Raw genomic sequence first — 13,671 nt, forward strand, 5'->3', positions numbered from 1 at the left:
TAACCTTGTTAGCTTTGCAAATGTTTAGGCATTCATGTTGGAAAACTATGTTCTAGATGTTTGTTTGTAAACTTTGAATGTTCATGAAATCTTTGTTTACATTACTAAATTAGGAATGACTAGTAAAAATTAACTTGGTTTTATAATTATTGATGAGTATGAAACCCTACACCTAATATTGGAAAATTGATGAGTGTTGTTATGATTCTTGACTTGGTGATGACTTGCTAGTTAAAGTTTCATAAGTTTATATTAATTTCATGAATTTGGCTACTTAAGTGTAAACTTAGGTGGTTAGAATGTTGTTCATGCTAGCTTTCCTTTGATTATGAGACTTTGTTGTTTTGACAAACAAGTTAGTCTATGTTTATCTCTTGATTGAAAACCCATCATGATGATTATTTGCTAGTATTAGGTTGCTTTATTGTAATCTAGTATTTATGTTTAGATTCATGATGTTTTACCATATTATTGCTATTTTATCATATTAGTAGAGTGGATTCATGTCTAGGTAGTTTGTTGGATTGATTATATTCTTGTGTTTTTACTTGCTTATTTTCATTGTATGCAAATTTAGTTAATTAAAATTCAAACGTAAGATTTACTTGTTCGATTGGTCCTTTACAAAGATTTCGTACTAGAAATTTTTCGTGTCCATGGATTGATACTCGGTTCTTACCGACACTTTATTACAAACGATAGGTACACTTGCCTTTCGTGTGTGGTTTAGTTGTAGATTAAAACCTATTTTAAAACCCGATTTGTGTGGAACTTTTATTTCAATTTTTATATATATATTCACACACGTCAAGTTTTTGGCGCCGTTGCCGGGGACACGGTGATTTTTTAGGAACGATCCGAGTCTTTGATTAGCCTTGTTGATATTTTTGATCTATGTTATTTTATTTTATTTCATTTTTATTCATATTTTTTTTTATTTTTTATTTTTTATTTTAGTGTAGTTTATAGTTAGTTTCCGTGTCTTTGTTCGTTTTCCATTCCGCGTTCTTCCGGGTGATGAATGTCCACCACGCCCGGTCCTGAGCTTGTTTCACCTCTTTCTGAGCCCGAGCGACATCTTCGAGAAGGTTTGAGGAGGAGAGCACGCGAGGTTGCCGAGGTCATCGAAAACGAAGAAGTGGAGGATACCGACACACCCGAGGTAGAGGAAGAAGAGATGGCGGACCCGAACGATCAAGGTCACATGGACGACTTTGCCACACCATCACTTGAAGGTTATGGCGGCAGTGTAATGCGGCCCGAGATTGTAGTGAGTTTCGAGATCAAGTCGAGCATCATTCATATGGTTGAAAATTCTGTTTCTTTCCATGGTCTCCAGAGTGAGGACCCTCATGCTCACGTTTCACATTTTCTTCGATTATGTGCGACATTCAAAATTAATAATTGTTCTGATGATGCCGTGAGACTTAGACTTTTTCCGTTCTCACTTTGCGGGTCTGCTCTGGAGTGGTTAGAGGCACTCCCTGCCGGTTCCATCACCATTTGGAATCAATTAGTGTTTGGACCCGGAATACCAATCAATAACAATAACAGATCTCAGATCTGTGAATATCCGATTAGTACTAGATCTAGCTCATAATTAACATCGATTCAGTGTTGTATATATGTATATCTATTATCAATATATTATCAGTATCGTTTGTATAATATTAGGTGAAGCTTGAGAGAGAGATTGAACATCCGTTCGTTAATTAGCTCAAAACCTTTATAAACGTGAACAATAGTTCACTATATATAGAAGGTGATCTGGTTCGCTAACATCCCCTAGCTAACCAGCTTCCCCTTCGTTACATAAATAACCATAGCAAAGCACCCCCTGATTCGTTAACATCCCCTAACGAATCAGGAGGGAATACATTACTTGGCTAGTTCGCTAACATCCCCTAGAGAACTAGCCTTTAACTTAGCGAACTAGATAATAATAAACATTAATATTACATTAATTAATAAACAAAAAAGTTAACGATAAATACAAAGACTCTAGACGCAAAACCGTGCACTAACAGACACCCCCTCGTCTTGAGCTCTTTGTCTTTAACTTATTTGAAGCGCTTGGACTGCCAGTCTCTGCAACTATGAATTCCATGTTCATGACACACACGAACGAATCGTTGGAATTGCATAGCCAGGTCGTAATCTTCTCGGCGCTCGATCAAAATCCGTTTCATGTGTAGCACATCATTGTCTGTCTCTGATAAATTAACCAACCACATCGGGTCGATTATCTTGATGAGCTCATTCTGCAGTCCTCGACCACGAACAATAACGGCCTCGCCAGTACGATTGTCATAGTACCAACGGTTGAAAGACAGATAAATATCTTGAGGCATTGTCTTCACAGGAACCTTTTTCATCGTCTTTGGTGGCTTCACTTTCAAGACAAGTTTCTTCCAGCCGGTCCTTGGATCAATATCGTCAATGCGTTTACGTCTTGGGACCTAGGGCTTGAAGAATTTGAAGCCATGATTGACCTCGAACAGTAAGTGTTGGTGAAACCACTCAGCTGTTCGGTAACCCCCACGATTGATAAATGGACGTCTCGCGAGGGTACGAATATCCCATCGCGGTAATGTCAGAATATCCATTATCCTCTCGTAATACTGGACACCCTTTTCCCACTTGACTATACATACTTTAAGGTCTAAATCATAGAGCCAGGAGACAATATCACCATGTACCTTTGAAACGGTCTTGAAGGTAGTCACCTGATTAGCCTTAACCCAAACAGCAGCAGTATCTTTTCTTTCTTGATCTACATAACGATAAGCACTGATAATTTTACCCACTTTATGACGTTTGAACCATCTTTCTACGTCCTCATCAGTCACTTCTTTGAGTGAGGGTACTGTTCGCTGCACAACCTTTTCCAATTCATCCTCAGTCTCTTTAATTACTTCTTCATGAAATACCGGAGCACCTTGATCAACGTTTGCATGTTGATACAAGTCCGGGTACTCTTCAGCGGTCACATCCTCCATCTCAATCTCTTCATCCTCATAAACAAAATCCGTATTCATAAACAACGGATCAACTTCCAAATCTTCCTCAGTTATCACTTCGACATCGGGCTTAGTCTCTAAAGCAGTCAACTGATCGTCATTCAGCCCAAGCAGAATTGAAATCTGCTCCCGTGTCAAGGATATAACCACAAAATCACCAACCTCTATCTCATCTCTGTTTACCACACTACGAACCACCCATCCATCAACAAATATCACTGTGTTAGCTGCAATCATTTCAATCGGCTTGGCAGCTGTTGGATCTTGATAAATAATTATCTGCTTGCTCGAATCATCATCGCCACTAACACCAGCACCAGAGGATGAACCATGCGATTGATTAGGCTCACCTCCTGCACCAGATTCGTCAGGATCATCGTCGTCATTCTTGAGTTTCTTGAGGGCATCTTCTTTACAAGTTAATTGTAAAATCAACTCTTCTTGTTCCTTTAATTTCACCCCCCTGAGACTCAACAATCGTATGCAACGACTTAGTCTCCTTCTGACTAAGTCATTGATTCTCCATTCGTCGTTGATGAGAAATATAACTCATCATTCATCGTTGATTCTCCATGAGTTGTTCTTGAGTTTGACAGTCAGCTGCCATTTGATTTTCATATAGATGTAGCAGATTTAGCAGCATTTCAGTTTGACGACCTGTTGGCAAGTTGTATACGGACGGATGAACAGGTTGAACAGGTCCTTGAGGCTGAGTGATTCTCATGAATGAGACATCACTAGGCGGAGGTGGAGGAGGAGGAAAAGTAGTTGTTGGCGGAGGAGGAGGTCTCATTGATGTAGTAGGAGATACTGTAGACAATGCAGCAGGAGGTCTCGGTATCTCAGTTAACGCCATTTGAGGAATAAGACCGAGCCTCTCGTGTGACACCAACGTCGTCGTCAAAGTAAGCATCAGAGTGCTAGTAGTTAGCGGCACCGCCGAGCTTTGAGGAGTTGATTGACGTGGTGGTGGGGTTCCAATGATTACCCGAACCCCAGCAGACACACGGGGCTTCTTTGATGGTTCACCAGTAGCTACAGCTTTACCCTTTCTTTTTCTTTCCAGCTGAGCTTTCATGGTGGCAGCTAGAGCAGCATCGACTGCATCTTGTTGTTCTTTAAGAGCTCGTTCACCAGCTCCACCATCACCATCATTCCCATCACTATCACCATCATCATTGTTCCCACCTTCACCCCCTTCACGCTCGGAATCCGAATCGTCGTGGATCCAACGCTCATTAGGAGGACATACATAATTCGGATTGATTATATGACCAATCATCCGTTTATCATGTGGTTTCTCCTCTCTATAAATTAACATACGATGCACCGTTTCAGCTTTCATATGTTCCATATCAAGAACATCATTCACCAACGTCCGATCAATCACAAAATTCGGAATCAAATCCTGAATAATTAGCTGTAAAAAGCGAGGATACATCAAGAACTTCTTTGACTGTAGAGTTTGCTGAACCTGTTCTTTCAGATGATCAAAGACGAGTTCTGAGTAGTTGAAGGGTTTGTTTAGGATTAGGGCAACAAATGCTGACTGCAAACTTAGGCAACATTCATCAAACCCACCGCGACGTCCACTCATACAATGAAGTAGAACATGCAACAGATACTTGTATGGTGGACACAACCCATTCTTGTTCATCATAGATTTACGAATATCACCACCATAGTTCAAGCGTGTGAATTAACCTCTAACCAATGTCCTGTCAAATTCACTCAGGTTATCATCATTATCGTCAAATTGAAGTACCCAACGAATGACCTCATACGTCAATCGTAATTGGAATCTGATTGATTGTAGCTCGAACCAATTTATCTGCCTCAACATATTCTGCCGTGTTCCAAAATTATCTGATTATACTAAGATACACTTTAGGTTTAGCAGTGATTGCATAGTGTATCTTTGAACGTCGTAAGAAAGTCAACATAGCTCCAAACGTTTCCAAATCAGTCACATCTTGATCAACATAAGTACAAATGTTGTGCTTTTTATCAAACGACAATAAGATCACTTCAGCTTGTTGATCTTGTTGTGGTGGTTGTCCTTGTGGAGGTTGTTCTGGTGGTTGTCCTTGTGGAGGTTGTTCTGGTGGTGGTTGATTTTGTTGTTCTTGATCAGCCATGTTTTACTAGTATAAATAAAATCGAATATGAGAAGAGATATTAATCTATTTATATGTATTAGACGATTTAAATCCTTTAATTAAATTAAATGAATATTGAAATTAATTTAATTAAGAAATGTCATTAGTTGGGAATCACACTGATTCGTTATAAAAAGATAACGAATCAGGCGATTCGCTATCAAGTAAATACTTTAACGAACTGAACATAGCGAATTACTATTTAATTTTGACGAACTAAACTCTAGTTCGTTATATTCTAAGCGAATCCATATCTGATTCGTGTAACATCTTATTCGCTTAGCTAGTTCGTGTAAGATCTTAACGAATTGGACACGAAACAGTCCCAATTCGCTAAGATTAACGAATGGTCAAGAATTAAGACTTTCTCTTTGACTCGCACAGTCAAGGTCAAAATCAAGAAGAACAACAACAGTCAACATTTTAAACCCAGATTCAATTAGGCCATAACTATCGTTGAACCATCAAGATAATCAGCTCGTTGAGCTCGGAAACACACTAGTAAGCGTAGGTGGATGAGATTGAGACTCAACACCTAGATGTACTGAGGGTTAAACGAACCAACTATTAACACGGAGACCATGAAACACATAATTAACACAGCAAACAATAATCAAATGTTGATTCGAGTCCACCAAGGGTATCAGAATGACATTCCGATCACAATGATATCTAAATTAACAAGTATGTCAGCACAAATTATACCGAAATGGGGTTTATAAACTTAGAAACCCTTAAACCCTTAACTGTTAATAATTTAACTATCAAATCTTAGCCATTTTTGACGAAAATTAGATCGCCATGATCGGCTATACCTTAGAAATCCAAAGATATCTTAGAAATATCAAAACGTGACGATTGAAATTTCAGAGAAAGATTGAATAACGTTACTTAAAGATGAAGGAAGAAGACGAACAGTGAAGAACTGTTCGTTTTCTTGTCTTATATGGTGAAAAGCACTTTTAACATCCAGTTGATACACTTTGATGTTCTTATAAGCTGCATATGCCAGGAAGATTCGAATCGATTATAATCTTGCAACTGGAGCATATACCTCTGTGTAATCAATACCCTCTTGCTGATGAAAACCTTGCACTACTAATCTTGCCTTGTTTCTCACAATTACCCCTCGATCATCCTTCTTACACTTAAATACTCACTTAGTCGGAATGGCCCTCTTAACTCTAGCAGGTTTGTCTATTAAGTCCCAAACACCCAAACGTGCAAATTGCTGTAATTCGTCTTGCATAGCTTCTACCCAAGAAGGATCTTCAAGTGCCTTACGAGCTGTCGTTGGCTCAACTTGAGATAGAAAGCAAGAGAATTTAGCAAGATTTACAATTCCCGAAGAATGTAAGTTAGTGTAAGCACATAATATGTTATTATCACTTGACGAAGCAACTTGATGATGTGTACGAACGCCCACATCAAGTTCTCCAATGATGTTTTCCTGTGGATGATATCCATGAATCCGAAGAGTGGGATTCTCAGGAACAATAACATTATCAAATAATTTAGTGTAATGTTCACCTAACTCAGGAGATGAAACATTATCACTGTCAAGGTCAATAACTTGAACTTCAGCTTGATCATCATCAGAAGAAGTAGAAACATTATCAATAGCAACTGGAGAAACAACTTGAGGTTCCTCAGTTGGAGCATCTGGTTGAGCTTCAACATCATTAGAACTTGAAAATCTTGGAATGGTCAAATGATCTTCAAAGTATGCTCGAACCAGATCTTCATCAATGTGTTCAGTCGAAGGAGTAAATGAATTAAATAAACTATCGTAGTCAAACATCCAGTCTGGACCTTTCCCTTGTGAAGGAGTTGTGTACTTTTGACAGTTCACATGGTACCATTCTTCAACACAACCAGATGTGAAATTAAAAACCCTTTTCTTTGAAGAAGCATATCCCAAAAAATAGCCTTCGATAGCTTTTTCTTCAAATTTACCCGAATCCTTCTTCAACGTTGTACACGGACACCCAAATGGTTCCAGGTACTTTAAATTAGGTTTTCTATTATTTAAGATCTCGTAGCTTGTCTTCTTGAGTCGTTTCACAGTTAGAACTCGATTAAGCGTATAACAAGCTGTATTCACTGCCTCATTCCAGAATTGGACAGGAAGCTTTGAATCAGCGAGCATTGTACGTGCAGCTTCAATCAGAGTTCTATTTTTCTGTTCAACAACACCGTTTTGTTGAGGTACATAAGGTGCACTATATTCTCAGTGAATTCCCTTTTGAATACAAAAGAAATCCAATATAGTGTTTTTGAATTCAGTACCATTATCACTTCGGATTCTCCTCACCTTCTGTTTATACAGTGATTCGATCTTAGTAATAAGGTTTTGTACCAAAACCGGTGTTTGATCCTTCGAACTCATAAATAACACCCAAAAGTATCTTGAATAATCATCAGTCACGATAAGACAATACCAGTCTCCAGAAATACTCGCACGATTCACAGGACCAAACAAATCCATATGAAGTCGTTCAAGAGGAGTATCAATGGAATTCAATAACTTAGAGGGATGTGTCTTCTTCTTCTTCTTGCCCTTTTTGCGTGCAACGCAGTGATCGGATAACTTAAAATTCTTTAACGAGACACCCTCAACTAAGTCATTTGTCATTAAATAATTCATCTTTCTGACATGTATGTGACCCATTCTACGATGCCATAGAATCGAGTCTTTCTCGGTTGCTTTCGAGACAAAACATGTTTCGATCGATGTGGATACCTTAGAACTCATATTTAAGACATAAATATCATTTGATTGTGGTGATCGCATGACAACCATGTCCTCGAGAATAACATAACCCGGTTTCAAGATAAGACATTCTTTGTCAGTAAATATCATAGTGTATTTTTTATCACAAATCTGCGATACACTCAATAAGTTATGATCAACTTTGTCGCAATAATTTACTTTCTCAAACGTAATGTGACCATTTGAAACTTCACCCTCTTGTGTGATCATGCCCCCAGAATTCCCAGCAAACGCTACATAACCCCCTTGAATATTTTTTACATTTGATAAGAGGTTGAGATTTCCAGTGATATGACGAGAACATCCGCTATCCATGATCCAGTTTTCACCAGAGATGGTCTTGGATGAACTCTACACACAAACAAAAGTGATTAGTTCAAAAAGGCAGCCCAGGCCTCAGTCTTGGGAACCTCTTGGTTTTCTCTTTGATCATTAACTTTAACAGATTTCAACTGTTGTTCAGCCACTTGTGAATAAGTTACCGGCTTCCTAGACTTTCGTCTTAAGTAAGCTGCCTGAACAATGTTTGAATTCTTGTTCTGACATATGGGTTCAGTTGGAACGAATTTTGGTTTCACTTGACCATGTGTCTCATTGACATGAAGAACCTTCCGAGGATTCACATTAGAGAACAAAATATGAGTATCATCAGCATACGACATAGGTCGTTTCAGGATCTCCTTGACCAATGGAATTGGCTTAGATTTGTCCTTGATAAAAGGATGAAGATTCTGATAGTTTTGCTGACTACAATTTCTCACAACGTGACCCTGTTGACCACACAAGAAACAAGTTCGCATGTCTACACGGTGATGTTGTGAAGTATTTGGAATGAATGATGCAGACGGTTGATGATGACTCACATTTTTAGTCATGCTCTTAGCAAACTCATCAGATAATTCAGATTTCTTCTTTAAATAAAAATCTAAATTAGAACAGTTCGAAAAACTTTTTAGTGTATCTGTCCCATTTGACTTCACAAAGTTAATTTTCTTAGCTTGTTTTAAAAGTTGTTTTGCCTTAGTCAGTGGGTCAAATTGAACTGAAGTTTTTGTTTGAGCATACACACGTTCAAGTTCTTGAATTTTTGAAGTTTCATTGACAAAAACACTCTCAATAAGTTCAGGTTTGATAATACTTATTGGAATATCTTTTTCAGTGAACATCGTATCCATTCCCTTTAACTTAAAAACTCTAGCTGATGAAGACTTAGAACTCGGAGGATTAATGAAACGCATTAAGTTCTCGTCAGAAATCTTTAGTTTAACTGACTTCTTTGCCCTCACTGGTTTGGTTTTCACAATTTCTTCCTTGTTCGCTTGAGATTTGAATGAAACATACACAGCTTCCTCAAACTCTTGAGGTTTGCAAAGAATATGATTAGAACTAGGAATGTTCTTATTCTTGTGTATAATCTCAGGTTTAAACACATCTTCAATAATCACTTTGTCAACATTTTCAACAAAGACCTTTTACTTTCCACATGAGGTTTTTGAGGAGCAACCTGGGGTTTGACAATTTCAGGTTTAATCAATTTAGGTTTTTCAGAAATCACAGAATCTTTTTGAATCAAATCCTCTTCTTTTCTTGCAAAAGGATTAATTTTATAATCATTATGAAAAGGTGGTGGAATTTCAACAAAACCAATACCTTTCTTGAAATCTTTTTGTTTTCCAGATACTTCAATAATTTCATTCAACAGAAAAGATGAATTCCTAAATTTCCCCAATTTGTTCTTCAACTCAAGAACCTCATTCTCAAGCTCAGTTATCTTTGAACGATGTTTCAAGATTTCCTGAAACTTTTGGTCATTAATGGTCATTTTCACAGATAACTCGGCTTTGAGATCATGGTTACTTATCGACAATGCTTCAATCTTTTCTCGAGATCTCATTTGAGATTCAAGAGATTGTCGATAAGTATCCTTAAGAGAAGCAATTTCTCTTATTAGACTATCATTTTGATTTTTCAATGCTTCTAACTTAGATTTGTTAGATTCACATTCAACACATGATGCTTTAACAAATGAAGTAGCAGAAATAGAGTTACTAACCTCATTGATCTTGACCATGCAAGCAAACATTGATTCGGAAGGCTTGTCGCAAAACTCGTCAGAATCAGATCTAGAATCATTATCGGAAGAAATCTCACTACCAGTTGCATCTTAACAATCTTTATGTAACCCAAACATAGCCAAATTTGCTTGAACATCATTGCATAGTAACCGTTGTGACCAATCAGTTCCATCTGCTAACATTGCTTGTGTTGTAGAAGAAGATGGTTTCTTTTCAGCATCACTTCCTCGTGGTGTAGAAGCATTTTGACTTTGACCACGAGGTCCAGTGTATTCTTTCCTTGGTTTGTCACATTCCTTCGCGAAATGCCCAAATTCTTGACAATTATAACACTTTACTTTTAATTTGTCAAAACCCAACTTCTTGTTTAAAGCTGGAAGATCTTTTCCAGTTCTCTGCATGAATCTTTTAACTTTACGAACGATCATAGCCATGTTCCATTTTAAATCCATGATTTCTAGATCATCTGGATCTATCTGATCATAGTCCTCATCTGTTAAATCACTTGTGGCAATCTTACTACTCACTAAGTTTTCATATGAAGACATAAAAGCCGTCAGAAAAGTAAAGTTTTGCTCAGCTTCTTTCATATTAACACTAGGTGGTGTAGCAAATGGATTGGTATTAGTTGAACTTCCAGATGCACCAGAATTACCAGCAGAGTAGAAACAAACTTTTGGATCATTAAACATAGTTGATTCTTGTTCACTTGCATCATGAGTAAGAAAAGCAGTGATTGGAGAGATCGTTGAACTAAGAGGCATACTTCCACCATAGAAAGCAGGATCTTGATTTTCTTTGGAGGATTTTTGACACTTAAGATCGTATTCTCTAGCTTCGATATTTTGTAGAAATTCAAGTGCCGTCAAGTCTTCATTCACAAAATAGTCATTCTCTTTCAAAACCATTAGAAATGTTGAGTAAGAACATGGAAGCACACTCTTAATAGTGTCAATTTTATCCCTTTCAGAAATTTCCATTTTCATCTTGTCCATTTCAGCAATTAAATGACTAAATCTTGTAGTCATCTCTTCAACTGTTTCTCCCTTCAATAGATTAAAGTTTCGAAACTGAAACTTGAGCATCACTTTCTTACTCTCAGCTGTGTTTCCCATGCTTCTCATACGCAGATGTTGAAATAAAGACGCACATCTCTTGATACTACCAACTTGATGAAAGATATTTTCTGGTAATGCCATAGTCAAAGTAGAATAGGCTTTTATCTCGATTTCTAAAGCTTTCTTCTCTTCTTGTGAGTATTGAGAAACAACTTTAGGAGTATAACCAATAGTATCAACACCAATCATTGGTGCAACATAAACTTCATCAAGACAGTAAGAGCAATCAGGATGAACAGATCCCAAATGTGCACGAAACCGAGGTTCCCACTTGGCAAAGTCACTGAACTTCATCAATCTTGGACATTTAGAATGCGAACCTATCTCGGTATCAAGTTGCAACATCTGTTGCATCAACATGTTTTGAGACGCTAATGCATACATACCGGCCATCTTTGAAAAGTTTCAAAAAATTAAAGGGTGTAAATAAAATTTAACAATCTGTGAACAGTTATAGCGAACTGTGAACAATGTTTAACGGATCAACCCTTAACGAAGTTAAGATTGATCAGTGGTGAAGTAACTTAACGAATGAGAAACTTGTTTAGAGAATCACAAGTCAAGTTAACGAATCAGTGAACAGTTATAACGAACTGTGAATAGTGTAGCGAATCAAGTCTTAACAAAGTTAAGATTGAAAGTTAACGAATGACGAAATAAGATTAATCAATCAAATCAAATGACGAAACAGATAACGAATGATAAGTCAACTTAACGAATTGACCAAACGAATCACAAAAGATTAGTTTAGCGAATCAAATGATAATCAGCAACGAATCACCAAAATAAACTTAACGAATCACTAAGGAATGCTTAGCGAATCAGCTACAGTGGATTAGCGAATCAGGTTGTTACAACCGTTTGTAGAAAACTCTGACACCTTATGCCACGCGGCAAAGGTTGTTATGACACAAATCCCAACGTGGACGCGTGTCACACGAATCAGTTAATCTAGTTAACGAACTAGATAACACGAACCAATAACTCACACGAATTGATTAACGAACTAGGTAGCGAAGTAGCAAAATTGATAACGAATCACAGATAAACATATAGCGAATCAACGTACAGATGATAGCGAATTACGTTCATCTTCAAATCTTCAAACATTCAAAGTAATTTTTCCAGAATTATGAACATCAAACTTCGAAACCTAGAAACTCATAAATATACAAATCCGTAATACTTTCTCATTACTCAACCAAAACACACAAATAACCTACCAATATCCTCGTAAACCAATTCTGAAACCAGTACACACCATCTCGTAACCAATTAACACTAATTACCTTACCAATTTGACCAAAACAATAACTCTGTTTCGGACTTAAACCGAAATCAATACCAAACAACACAAATCCAAACCAAACAACAATTCCTTTAATCCGAACCTCTACAATACCTTAACCAACACGAATTCAATCCAATTCGTCCATAATTCAACCAATTCAAACCAAATTCGATTCAAAACCAAACAAAACCGAAAACTAACAAAAACTAAATAATTAAAACACCAAATCAAGTGTAATGAGTACCAACAGCTCTGATACCACTTGTTTGGACCCGGAATACCAATCAATAACAATAACATATCTCAGATTTGTGAATATCCGATTAGTACTAGATCTAGCTCATAATTAACATCGATTCAGTGTTGTATATATGTATATCTATTATCAATATATTATCAGTATCGTTTGTATAATATTAGGTGAAGCTTGAGAGAGAGAGATTGAACATCAATTCATTAATTAGCTCAAAACCTTTATAAATGTGAACAGTAGTTCACTATATATAGAAGGTGATCTGGTTCGCTAACATCCCCTAGCGAACCAGCTTCCCCTTCGTTACATAAATAACCATAGCGAAGCACCCCCTGATTCGTTAACATCCCCTAACGAATCAGGAGGGAATACATTACTTGGCTAGTTCGCTAACATCCCATAGAGAACTAGCCTTTAACTTAGCAAACTAGATAATAATAAATATTAATTTTTACATTAATTAATAAAAAAAACATTAACGATAAATACAAAGACTCTAGACGCAAAACCGTGCACTAACAATTAGTTGAGCAGTTTCTTCTTCAGTATTTCCCACCCGATAAAACTGCTAAATTCCGAGAAAACATCACTGGTTTTCGTGTCGATGATGACGAGTCAGTTCATGCCGCATGGGAGAGGTTCAAGGGCTTGTTGAGAAAATGCCCTCATCACAGTTTGAGTCGCTGGCTTCAGTGCCGTACATTCTTTGACGCTTTATCCGGGGCACAAAAGCAAGCCATCGATCAGGTTGCGGGAGGAGATTTCGGTAGGTGTACCCCAAATGAGGCGCTTGATATCTTGGAGAAAGCCGATATGAAGAGTTTCGCGTATAATCCGCCTCGTTGTATTCCTTACTCTAAGGGTGTTCATCACATTGATTAAAACACCCTTGTCTCCGCCCAGTTAGAAGCTCTTACTAAAAGATTTGACCAAATGCAATCTGATCTTGTCAAATCTAGTTCTCGTTGTGGTGTGTGTGACG

The 13,671-nt window shown here is 37.5% G+C and overlaps 1 non-coding gene across 1 annotated transcript; it reads right to left on the reverse strand.

The window, feature by feature from the left end:
• Positions 1-13,259: 13,259 nt before the first annotated feature.
• LOC143577744 (small nucleolar RNA R71) lies at positions 13,260-13,366 on the reverse strand. The gene has a single exon (XR_013143159.1). It is a non-coding gene; the product is annotated as a small nucleolar RNA R71 (small nucleolar RNA).
• Between the last annotated feature and the right edge of the window lie 305 nt (positions 13,367-13,671).

This window comes from Bidens hawaiensis, unplaced genomic scaffold, assembly GCF_021521415.1.
Source record: "Bidens hawaiensis isolate Kalapana, Puna unplaced genomic scaffold, B.hawaiensis_p1.1 tig00028791_1, whole genome shotgun sequence".
Classification (NCBI taxonomy): Eukaryota; Viridiplantae; Streptophyta; class Magnoliopsida; order Asterales; family Asteraceae; genus Bidens; species Bidens hawaiensis.